This window comes from Pelmatolapia mariae, linkage group LG9 (assembly GCF_036321145.2).
Source record: "Pelmatolapia mariae isolate MD_Pm_ZW linkage group LG9, Pm_UMD_F_2, whole genome shotgun sequence".
Classification (NCBI taxonomy): domain Eukaryota; kingdom Metazoa; phylum Chordata; class Actinopteri; order Cichliformes; family Cichlidae; genus Pelmatolapia; species Pelmatolapia mariae.
The window spans coordinates 17,588,166-17,599,800 of record NC_086235.1 but is presented as its reverse complement, the minus strand read 5'-3'; positions in this window follow the sequence as shown (position 1 = coordinate 17,599,800).

The following is an 11,635-nucleotide window of genomic DNA, read 5'->3' as shown; positions in this document are numbered from 1 at the left end:
CAAGGACACACCAGCAAGGACATAAGGTAAATAAACGCCAGCCACTAAATTTAGTGCCACCTGATAGATGCACAGGCCCAAAACAAGAAGAGAGTTCATCTCTTTTTAATCAGATACAAGAAAACCCCAAATGTTCTTTTTTTTTGGTGTGATGAGGTTAAAACCAGGTTACCGGCACGCCATCAGTGTAAGAAATGGCAAGATTTGCTGCAGCTCAGTTTGAAATATCACCTCACATATGCAAAAACACACACGGGCAAGTCAACAGTTAAAAGTCCACACAGCTCAATGGGGCAGTTAAACATGGAGAAGATAAGGGCACAATTAGATTTGGCTGGAGGAGGAGAGACCATTAGGTCCTGATTCTCTGTCTCCCCCACAGAATATATGGTCCACAGTCACTCTTAAGAGGATGAGACGATGACATCACCCTCATATTCAGAATACCTACTGCATGAAAGAATGAAAAAAAAAGAGAGAGGAAACAGAAACCAATTTGTTAGATTAAATATTTCCCATGCAGCCAAATGATTTAGAAGGTCTGCTGACCGCAGTCACACAAGGTTTTACCTCCCCTAAGACACAGCATTCTGTCAATCCGGCCCAGCCAGAATTTCTAATTATAGGCTGCAGACGCAAGAAGGTCAAAAGCTTATTAAAAGTCAAGATTAAAATTCCCAATGCATATTATAAGCCACCTCCTCCCCTGACTAGCAATTATTTGCTAACTCATGCCAGTACAGTGAGCAATATTCCTCAGGAGGAGCATGTTACGTGTGAGGTGAATATGTGTTTCTGTGGAGGGTGTAGGGGGGGATAATAGTGTTATAAATGATGTGCAGTTAGTTATTTGACTCTGCTGACATCTGCTTGCTGCTGTCTACTTCCTGGTCATAAATAATAATTGAGATTACTTTAAAACCTCAAATTACAGCATTGGAAAAAATCCATCTTTGCTGTCTTGTTTTTTCAGTATGTTTTGGTAGTTTGTCTCCATTTGGCCATAAATTGTAAATCAATTGCTCAGATCTTTACGTGACTTTGTTATGCATTCGCGCTGGACAGCTGTGTACAGATGTGCGCCTGTGGAAATGTGCAGGTCATGAGTTTAAGAAGAATGGAAAGTAAAAGTTTAACCATGAAGCCGTGGTTATTAGGGTAATCATTTTAAAGCACATTTGTAGTCCATTTATACTCTTATTTTTAGTAATGCCATGTTCAACTAATTTAAAAGTGCCTTTGGATGTTTAACACACTAATTAGTGTGAATACTATAGAACATATGAAAACTGTGATGTAACCCACTGGTTTATGACCTCTAGTTTTTACTGACTGTTATGATATCTGGACATTTTCTACTTAAAGGGGAAAGGGGAGAAAATATAGAGCCAATACTCAATAAGACTAAACAGTACCCATCTTAATTATATTAAATATATATTTAGTATTCTAGCCTTTATTCAGTAGGACAGTGTACAGAAGACAGAAAAGCTTGGAGGAAGACCAGGGTAAATGGCCTGTGGACTGATTTGTACCCAGACCTCTGTATTAGCCTTATGGCTTATGAGCAGAAACAAAACTCTCATAATGTGTAATTTTTAAGTGCTAATACAATTAAAACAAAAGAATTATATAAAATTGTGCCGTTTTCATAAAACTCTGCTAGGTGGTTGAAACATTTGCAATAAAACCTTTCTTTAAAGTCAGTGTAAAGCAGAAACCCTGCTGAGCAACATATTATTAACACTCTACCAAATAGGGTGAATTATTTTTTCTTTTAAACCAACTTGAGATGAACATAATTAGATATTACAAGAGAAACTAAATTTTTTTTAAGACTTTGCATGTGATTCTTTAAAAGATTTATTTATTTTTTTAACTACCCGACATAGTGGCTGTAAGGTTTGCTAATTATAATGTTACACACCAAAACACACACAAAAAAGGTGGGTGCTAATTTTAACTTAAAATCACAGTTTACATATAATAATCGCTTGCCAAAGCTAAACTGATGCACACAACAAAGAGCTGCTGTAGACTTAGCTACCAATGATACGTGCTATTAGCAGACAGCAGTGGGTTGTCCTAGCTTACTCCAAGTCCTTATGAGACTTCCTGGTGCTGCACAGATGGTCAGTATGGCTCTTCTTGTATATTCAGCTCATCATTCAAAGAAGACCAGATGTATTTGCATGATGAAGACAGAGCTGGCTAGCAAACTTGTGGCTGTAACATCAGTAAGTGTAGCGAGAGGAAAACCACTGATGCTAACCTGTTCTAGTGTTTAGGCAACTGAGTACTCACTCTGACTTTATTTTTCAAACATGCATATGTTAAAAAATGATCTGATCTCTAAAACAAAATCTAATGTTTTAAATCTTACGTTTATGTTGCATGTTTGTTTGCTGAAACTAGCATGTTTCTTTTATATAACCACAAGTGCGCTTTAGCTAAGAAATCTATAAATGTCGTCTCTGTCCATTTGCATTATAAAAACAAGATTTTTTTAAAAAAAAAACTGTTAAAGAAATTCCAACATACTGTAGTTTATTTTGATGAGTCAAACTCATCATTCAAATACAAACAAAAAGGTTAGCTGAGACCTTAAAAAGCACCTTATTGATTTTGATTAATTTGTAATTGCCAGAATCATATGAGAAGGCATTTTTAAATTTTTTCTTTGAGTGGAAATGGAAGGAAGAAGCTGCCTGGAAAACCTAAAGTGAACCCTTTTTTCTGTTTGAGTCGGCTCCGTGCCTTAAAGATCTTTGCTTGCAGACTGCCTGAAAGCCTAGCCCTGGAGTAGCATGTTTTTTGTGCCATGGAAGCAGCCTCGCAGTGTCAAGGTGGGTCATCACAATAAACATCTTTTCTCCTTTTTTCTCAGAGAGACTTCTTTACTCACCCTCTTTAAAGAACCTTCCAAAAGATGTGCAGACAGACACTTCAGTGGACCAGCTAAGCTGTTGCTAGCAGACACGGTCTGTTATGAATCAAGACCATTTCAGTCAACAGGATCGATCTAACTCAGGAAAAAAAAACGGGGGAAAAAACCCGTCGCTCTGTTTTTTTCCTCTTTTTTCTCTCTTCTTCTCTGGATTGCTTCCAGCAGAGTCTAATCACCTCGCTGCTCTGGTATAGATCCGAGTTCACCTTCCATTACAGCGTTATAGGGCCTGAATCGTAATTGAAAAATTGATTACAGAATAATCACATGACACTTGTTTAATCAGCTCACTCTGAGCCAAGCAAATAAACTTGAACGCACACGCACACACTTTCTGGTGTGTGGGTAATGAAAGCTGCAAGGTGAAAAAGCACTTTATCAAATGAATGGCTGAAACAGTGCCGACCATAGTTATTATCAGTCCAGGCTGGAGGCTGAGACTCCTGTGAAGACAGGGATGCAGCAGAGCGTAATCTCTAACTGGATTTAATTGCTAGGTACAGAATGGCTATAGGGAGGGTGGGGGGATTGGAGGGGGGAGAGGGGGGGGATTGCCATATTTATGAAAGTAAACACGATACCTGGCTTCCATGCTGCCTCCTCACATGTGGTTTCCCAATCTCAGGTCATCTTCCCTGCATCTGCGCCTCATGAAGGCAACTGCTGGGGAATAAAGTATTAATTATGGCTGTGTGGTTGAATGGTGTCTGGGGGTACCACATTTTAAGTTTTGCCCTTCATAGTTCGCCTGTGTTTGAGCTCAGATGCGGGACCGGGCATGCTTACGGTCTGCACTGATGTATTCAGGGTCTAAAGTGAATCCTGAAGAAAGCCATACATTTGCATTCATGTATTCAAAATAAAACAATGACCCTCTCTGTGGCTCCAAAAAGGGGATAACACAAGCTATTTGACATCCACACTGTGATCAGTTTACTCCACCACACAAACATGTTTATTGCTGACCGCCCCGCCTCTTTCTCTCTGATCTTTTTTGTTTTGGGTGACTTGCACTGCACTGCAGACACACGCCATCACTGAATCCTATATTAGTGGTGTTATCTACATTGTGATAATACGGTCACTCGATATTTTGTGGTTGTCCTTATTGCATCAGTCATGGCAGCTGCAGAACTCTGGGGAAAAACCATTATGCAGTATGGTTTCATACATTTCCATTACAGTAATTTTCAGGTCTCACTTTTGTTTCAAATTTCCGGCTAGAGCTTTATCATCTGCAGAGCTAACTGTGCATTGGATCACCTTGTTTTTAGTTTAAATTCTCATTTGCTTTTGATGTTTTCTTCCATGAAGGTGAGGCAGGTTAATGCACAGGTATCAGTAAGAATTACAGACAGGTACCTACAAACTGTCAGCCACACTTTCTTGTGGCCTACTAAGTAGAGCTGGCTGTTGTCAAAGATGAAGGGCGACTGTGAAGTTTTACATAAATAATTATGGATGATTTCTTTTCTTTTTTAAAATGTTCTCTGCTTCTACCTTTGAACACAGGATGTGTTTCCAATGCAAGTAATTAAATCAGGGCACGGCCATTTTCATCCGCAGTCTGTCAAATGACTCAATAGAAACCTACTGACCCGCAAAAATGAAAAATCAATACAATGTAATATTATACTCCTGGCTGCACTATTGTAAATTACTTAAATTGTGTAATGAGGTAATCAAAGCAAACTTAATCCGAGCCAACTTCTAAAACAGTTTCTGCTCATCTGGTAATTTAGAAGTGCCTTGGTTGAACCCATTGCTCTGCATTTCCAAAGTGGATAGCATACTGAAGATTATAAACTGCAGAAGGAAGAAATGACAGAGCAGTTTTTGCAGAATACTGAGCCTCTCAGTGAGACTGGGCATTTGTTCTTTTTTTAAAAAAATACAGTTTTCGTCTGACGTATAGACATATTTCTTGCCTGCTGCTTTTTTCATTTCATGCTAGATGACTAACAAAAGAGTGGAGTTATGTTATTGTCCGTAGGACGTTTCTGTCTGGTTGCATTTGATGTCTTTCGTGGCAAACACTAGAAGCACTTTATGAATACAGTCCACATGCATCTCTTCCTACAAACCCCTAATAGGCAAGTTGTTTCGATAGTTCCAATTCAGAGTTAAATGAGAAAACTAAACTGTGGCATCCAAACTGTTTTTTCTTCTTTTACGAGTTATACGGTGTGGTGGTTTGCATCACCGCCTCTCAGCAGGCAGGTTCCTGGGTTTGAATCCACTGTGTGGAGTTTGCATGTTCTGCCAATGTCTGCGTGGATTCTCTCTGAGTACTCAAACTTCCTCTCACAGTCCAAGTATATTCGATTACGTGGTGATTCTAGACTAGGTGTGAATGTGAGTGCAAATGGTTGTCTGTCTCTGTGAGTTAGCCCTGCGATAGACTGGTTTACTTTCCAGGGTGTACCCTGCCTCTAACCGCTGGGATAGTCTTCAGCCCAGCTGTGAGCCTGAACTGGGTAAGCATGGATGAATACTGTTATAGTCACATTGTATATAAGTATATCCTTTATGTGTTAAATCCTAGCATTTACTAATATAGTTGGACAACATCACAACAATCAAAATCATTTATTCAGTCAAAACAACCACCATGTATACGCCAAAAAAATTACAACAGTCATAAAAAGCATTAGAAAAAATAGCGAGCAGAGTTTTAAGATCTCTCAGTGGAATAAATAATATTTCCCACAAGCTCCATGCCTCCACAGAAGAGGGAAAACATATAAAAGCAATATACAAAGCAAACATCGCAGGTAAAAAAAAGACGACTTTTACATGTTAGAGTTGATGAATATTATCAAGATCAAAATCAAGTTAAACTTACATAAATATGAGCACGACACTCTGCTACACAAGAAGTTGAATATTTACATTTAAGTGACGTAAGACATTAAGCAAATGATTTTTGGCCCTCTAAAACCATCTGTAGGGCCACCGAAGGATCCTGAACCTCATGTTGGCATCCGCTGCTCTCTGTACAAGCAGTAGACTGGCTGACTCTGTGGCTGCCCTCACTGTTTCATCTACAGTGATGCCTCCAGAGCCAGTGCAGCCTGAGCACCTCTCTATTTCTGCCAGCCAGCAGCATCAGTGATGTAATGCTCATCCAGAGACACAGATATGTGATATTACATCATCGGTACTAAACCTGGGTAGAGAGCACACACACACACACACACACGTGTATGCTGTATGCAACTGCACACCCACACACACATTTAGGATAATTAAGCTTTTGCTGCTCAGCCTCCATTGTTGACATTCAGCAGCCTTTCAGAAGTTTTGAATGTGGTGCTAATTTGGCAATGACGGTGCCTTTTATCATTTAGCAGATGCTTTTCAATCATGTGTAATGCTGTGAGGGAAAATGAGTGTCTCAGGATAGTCTAGAGGAGTTTGGTAAGTTGGTGGATTTTGGGGGGAAATGAGGAAGCTTTCAATGTGTCTACACTCAGGGCGGGAATGACAAGACCAGGGTGCAGGAAGAAGCAATTACATCCCCTGAAGAGTTGTTTGACAGTTTTATAGTGCAACATCTATTTTCTCTATCCTCCATATCGACATCTGTCTGAGAAATAGAGTGCTATTAGTTTCTCGAAAACACATCTCAATAATTAATGTTATGCTTCAGAAAATCACTGAATAAGCTGGATGGAGATGTTGGGCCATTGTTTTCACGCTGGTCTAAAGAACGTATCAAACTCAAGGATCATTAAAGGCCAAAACATATTAAATGTTCTTAACGTGAGCTCGGAGAATTACTTATGGGATTGTTGCAAAGCAAAAGCACCACTGTATAGCGAACATGCAAACTCCACACAGATGGTGGAGTCGAACTCAGGACCTCTTTGCTGTGAGGCAACAGTGCTAACCGCCAAAGCTGACAGACTTGCACTTATTGATCTGTGGGCATCTGAGTGCCATTTAACAGCCTCACAGGGATCAGCTGTACTTTGATCAAGGATTTTTGGAGAAACACAAAAGCTACCTTTCTCCTCCTCCTTTAACCACATTTTTAAAACTAGAAACAAACACAAATAACGACCGCAGCTCTGGAGAGCACCCTGTTAGGACACTCAAGGTTTTTAAACCAGATGGATATGAGTTATGGTTTGGATTTTATAAACCAATGTCTACGAGTCATTTTGCTAGTCGGTAACTTGCTGCCACATCACAGGTGAAAGCAACTGATAATCTGATTGGCTGATTTGAGTGGTTCGCTCTCTGTCAGGAGATATTTGATGCTATAGCTGCTTTTTTTTAGCCACACCTGTTTACCCTAAACTTTTTAGCAGCAGGCTGCAGACCAAGAAATAACAACAATCCCACCACAATTGCCCCAGAAACTGCATAGTTTAGTTTTAAATTATTTTACAATTATTTTAGTTGTCAGTTGTCATTTTAATAATTTAATAATAAGAATAATAATTGAATTAAAATCTTGATATCTAAGGAAAACAAAGGAAAACGATGAAGTTGTTGATATTTCTGAGAGTGCTGCAAAAAAGAACCAACAGCCTTGTTTATTACTTTTATTTCACATTTTATCTTCATCTTGTTTCAAATATGACAAATAAAGTTGAGCATGTTTTCTCCTTACACGCAGCTCTGAGTTACCTTTGTGCTTATCTTTACTTTTCCAGGGCTGAAGAAGGAAATGAGGCACCTCAGCCTGGCCATATGTAGTTTAGTTACACAGGTGATAAGGATGAATTTCCAGATATTGCAGTCTAGGACAGCAAATATTTACTTCTCCCTGCTAACCTGCTTGCCAAAGTGCAATTACTCCCCATAACATGCTCCTAACACCATCTAATGACGCTCCCAAGAGGATGAGATTAAAATCAAAACCAATTTCCTCAGTTCATATGCAAACCATAACATTTTCTTTTGCTTAGAGTTATTAATAGGTTAATATTTTCTTATCAGGCTGTTATATATTTATTTAGAACTGCTAATATTTTTGCATTTAAAAGGAAAATTGAAAAAACTCCAACGTGACATCACAGGGTAAATTGTCCTCATAAAAATAGGGGCTGAAATCTTTTTCAGCTGAACAATAAAGTCATTTTAACTGTGCACAGTAAGGTGTAGTATCATCCGTCCCTTTAGTGAGTGAGCAGACTTTGAAATGCCTCAGGTCGCACTCTCTGGGCCAAGTTGTTTCCTCTCCACTTAACTGTTAAAACAGAGTAGGCCTACATAAATACACAACATATTACATAAAGTGTCTTCATTGTAGGCTGAGATGTTTTTAATTAGCACATCAGGATTCACGATCAGTGAAGCATTCCTGTCAGATTTGTTAGGGCCTGCAACATTTAGAGTTTTTATCCCAGCTCATTGAACCTGTAAGACAGAATATGCCCATCAGGGCCTCCAAACACACCACAGACTGTGTATGTTTTTATAAAGAGACGGTATGAAAACCCTGCTACTATTCAGTCTAAAAAATTAGGATACTTGTCTTGAATTTTTATTATAAAGTAAATAAATAATCAGACATCACAAATTTATCATAACTGCTTTCATAGCACCTGTATTATCTCCAAAAGGGGGATACTTTTGGTTAGTACAAATAAAGAAAAACACATGCATTTTTTTCCCCTTTAGGTCTTGGAAAGTAAAGAAAAGTGTATAATTTATTTGCTGCAAATTCAAAATATCCTGTTGGATTAATTGTGGGGCCTGGTAGTGTTACAATCTGCTATTTGCTTCTCTGATAAAAAGACAGTACTGCTCATATCGGTTTGTGAATGTTACTTTAGACCAGTAAGCAATGTCAGTGCAGGTGAGGTCAGAGTTATGTTTTAGTTGACACCTGTCCACTTGTTTTGACAGAAGTGGAAAGTTTTTTAACAGAAAAACTGTGACTTAATTGGAAAAATAAAAGGTCCCTATTTAGTATGTGACTACAACAAAATCTAACCCTAACCATGCGGATGTTAAGAGGTTAAAGTTTCTGGATAGCATCATTTTTAATACACTGTATCAACTTTGGCCATTTCATCATGGCTCTTAGAAGGTGCTTCTATTGCCTGTGCTTAACCAGCTCCTCAGCATCTTATTCCACATAATCTTTTGAGGTGTGGGTACAGCGCAGGGCTGCAGAATAAAAGCAAAGTCGCTCAAGAAAGGCTTCATTGTGTTGAAGTATGAGAACAGTGTAACCTGTGCAGCACGTCTGCAACTCCTAAGTGTGTCCAGACATAGCCTTCTGCACATCACCGTTCCCCTAAGCTGCTATTGTCTTCAGACTCATCATCAGTGAGTGTAATCCAGGGATGTGCCACTAACTGGATGTTTATTGAGCCAAAATTGGCCAAGTCGAATCTCTGTACTTAAAAATCTTACGGCTGCTGAAGCTGACGCATCTCATATCAGCAATCATATCATGTTCAAAGTTGCCTAAATCACATGTTTTGCCCATTCTAACATTTAGTAGAAAAGAAACTAAATGCTGACTCACTGTCTGCAGGATCAAGCTGTGTGTGCAAACAGGAAGATGTCCCCAATGAAGTGTCCACAATGTATATAGACAGGGAGTATCTTTCATCCACCCAGTATTTTCCCATGGAGCAAATTTCATAACTGTATTGCTGTGACGCATATACTTCCTTATATAACATAGGCGTAAATGTATTACAGCTTTTGTAAGCAGTGAGAGTCCTTGTTGTCTCTCACAATTACGTGTGAGTGTCATCACTACTTAGCTGAATACCCTGTAATACTATTTCTTCTCACTGTGAATTAGGGACTACGAAAATTACAGGCTGGAGGGCTGCCTCACAGTTTTATGAACTTTAAGTGCTGATATTGATGGAAGGGTAATGGTAGTCCTCGGCCCTGAGTGTAAATAGTATCTAAGGTGATTACTCTTTTATCACGTGTGGAAAAAAAAAAGGTGGAGGGGGAAAGATGTGAGACATGGCACATAACAGAGAGAGCCACAGTCTGAGAAACTGAGCACTGGTATAGTTACATTGTAATGTTTACATGTTTTAGTTGACAGAGATGGTCTACAATTGAAAATCACTGCTTTAATACTGACAATAGTTAATATTGCTCATTGCTTTAGAAAAATTAGGTAAAATAAAAATCATTATTATTGTGTGGATGCTTACCATACCTACCATTAAGCATAAATGCACCTAATCAAGGTAGACTAGAGCCTAAGTCGGGAAAATATATCCCTGTGTAAGTACGCCTAAATATAAATTCAGTTGTAAAAGTTGGGGTGCTGTCTAAAATGTAAGTAATGCATCCATTTGTGCATCATTGAACATATTTATTTAAAATAGCACAAAGAGAAAAAAGAAGAAGACAGGAAAAGTTCTGTGATGGTTTAAATAAAAACTAGTCACATGTTAATTAGTAACACGACTAGTTTAAAAAAAAAAAGGCACCTGTGAAAAACCTCGTGAGCAAACAGCTCAACAATGTCGATTAACCAAATAACTACGAATTTAAGGATTTCATCATCTATGGTGCGTGATGTCATTAAAAGAGTAACAGAATCTGGATAAATCACAGTACACAAGGGAGACACTAAGCTTTTGTTTAAATTAAAATATTGTCTGTGATCTTCGGGCCATCAGCACTGCATTAAAGTTCAAACTGACTGGGGTTAGGAACATGTCTTCAAAGCCCTGTCTATGAAAACAACTGTAAACTATTATGCACAAAAGAAAATGTACACTGCGGATAAAATTACTGGGCCACATGAGTTGTTTGGCCATGGAGACCCATGCAGCGAAGCTCCCGGTGCACAGTTTTTGTGCTGATGTTAATGTCAGAGGACATGTAGAACTCCATAGTTACTCAGTCAGCAGACTGTGGGCGAATTTTGTACTATGTGCAGCGTTCTACAACCCTGCAATGCTAGCAGTACCATCATGGAATATAAAGGAGAGACAAAATTATGCAGACTTGATGCATCATATTCACTGAGCTCCTTAGATCAACCCATTCTTTCACAATACACCTGGAGCAATGACCCTGAAAACACCCAAACTCAGAGATTCAGATGTTTTTCCGAATAGTTTTATTAATATATTATATACAAACAACATCCAGAGACGCAGATACCTTCTCTTGATCTTTGCTCATTTAACATGGACAGAAGCAAACTGCAAATCCAGGAAGGTTAGGAAGCTACCCTTAATGCTGGACGATGTACTGTAAATGCAGGTTTTGGAGCAACATATGCTGCCACGCAGATGTCAAAGCACATTCTCAGTGCATTACAGCAGTGGCCTGCCTGCAATCCAGACCTTACACATATTAATAAATGATGTTAAAAGAAGAGCTAATGCAGCACAGTGGGAAACATGACCTGGTGACCAGATTTTATGATACTTGCAAATTCCCCCGTGTGTTTGCTTTGTTGTTAGGTAAGTAAACAATTACTGTTGAGAAAATCATAATCTATATAGCAATATAGATATAGCAAATTTAAAACTCAATGGATTGCTTCACAAAGTGTCTTATGTCATCATGATGGGCACCAAAACTTCATCATTTATCACCATTTTGCTCTGCTGCTCTGTTTTCTAAAATTTAAGCATTTTTATGGAGATTTATATCGATAACTTGATCAATAATCTTCACACCTGCACTGGAAAGATTAAAAAATATGTGCTAACCGTTAAAATACGCGTAGTGACG